Raw genomic sequence first — 1,523 nt, forward strand, 5'->3', positions numbered from 1 at the left:
TTCCCACGGCTATAAATATAACCGACGCGACGCACCAAGCAGTATCTATTATTAGTTTGCTATAGTCAGTGTGCTATAAACTTCGAAAGCTATAACTGTGATTATTATAACGCTTATCAATAGGAAAACTTCAGATATTTGACCAGGAGCATTTACAAAGTTCGAACATTACAATTCATTTAACTTTAGTGTATTCTCATCGGACATTAGTATTTTTACGAAAACATTACCTAACTACAATGGTGGAAAACTTAGCGTGTGTGGGAAAGGACAAAGCTAGCTAGGTTCCCGGCGAATCGTACCTACATCAACTCGTTATTAACTCGCTCATCGTGAACCCTCGATAAGATATCAAGGAAGTTCCAAGCCAGAAAGAAGACTTTACATTGCTTGTAAGTTTGTGACACTTTTGTTTATAAAGCATTATTTGTAATAACTATTTGTAATACTCGTTATTGTAAATTGTACTTTTGTGTATATATTAAAACGTATTTGTGTTAAAAAAGAAAACTGTGTATCAATTATTGTTGGCAAATATTACAAACTGACTATATATCGGCATTTATTTAAATACTAAATCCAAAGTATAATTGAATTACTAAATTTAAGTTATCAGTTAATTCAATTTCAGACCATTTAAAATTCTAATATGTAACAGTACTGACTTTGAACGCCTTCGATTTTCATGGAAAAAATATCACCAGTTACAAGACGTTGCCATGGGAACCTAAATGAGTCTATTCTATGCAAACCTTTTGTGGGTTATGTACAAGAACAACTTTTCAGTACCTTCATCCACAAACTTCCTACCTTTTTTTTATCAGGTACATCGAAGATATTCTGGGTCTTTTTACGTGACATAAAGACTAACTCGACCTTTTCATTCATTATACCATTCTGGGTTTTTTTACGTGGCATAAAGACTAACTCGACCTTTTCATTCATTATACCATTCTGGGTTTTTTTACGTGACACAAAGACTAACTCGACCTTTTCATTCATTATACAACCCATCTCTTAGATTTACTACCCAAATTTATAATCAGAAAGCTAACTTTTTAGACATCACTATTGACATTTCCACATCTCCATTTACTACCAAGGTACATTACAAACCCACTGACAACCATTCTTATTTACATTTTAATTCTTTCCATCACTCTGAGCACAATCACGCTATTCCTATGTGACAATTCCTACGTTTGAGACGTCTGTGCTCCGACAACGCTGACTTCATGTTATAAAGCAAATGATATGACTCGTTATTTTGGACATCAGAACTATCTCGACAACACCACTGAAAAGGCTAGACTTGTCACATTCAGTTTATTACAAGCTGACTGTCTCTACTCTAAGGACAGACCACATACTGACAGAGTTTCTTTAGTCCTTACATACCATTTTTAAACAGGCAGATTAATAGAATTGTCCAACGCCATTTTACTTTACTAACAAGAGACAACTCATCTAATGACATTTTTATCACCCCACTCTTGATTTTTTCAATCACTTCAACTCACCTG

The sequence above is a fragment of the Limulus polyphemus genome, unplaced genomic scaffold (genome assembly GCF_000517525.1).
Source record: "Limulus polyphemus unplaced genomic scaffold, Limulus_polyphemus-2.1.2 Scaffold1707, whole genome shotgun sequence".
In the NCBI taxonomy this organism is placed as follows: Eukaryota; Metazoa; Arthropoda; class Merostomata; order Xiphosura; family Limulidae; genus Limulus; species Limulus polyphemus.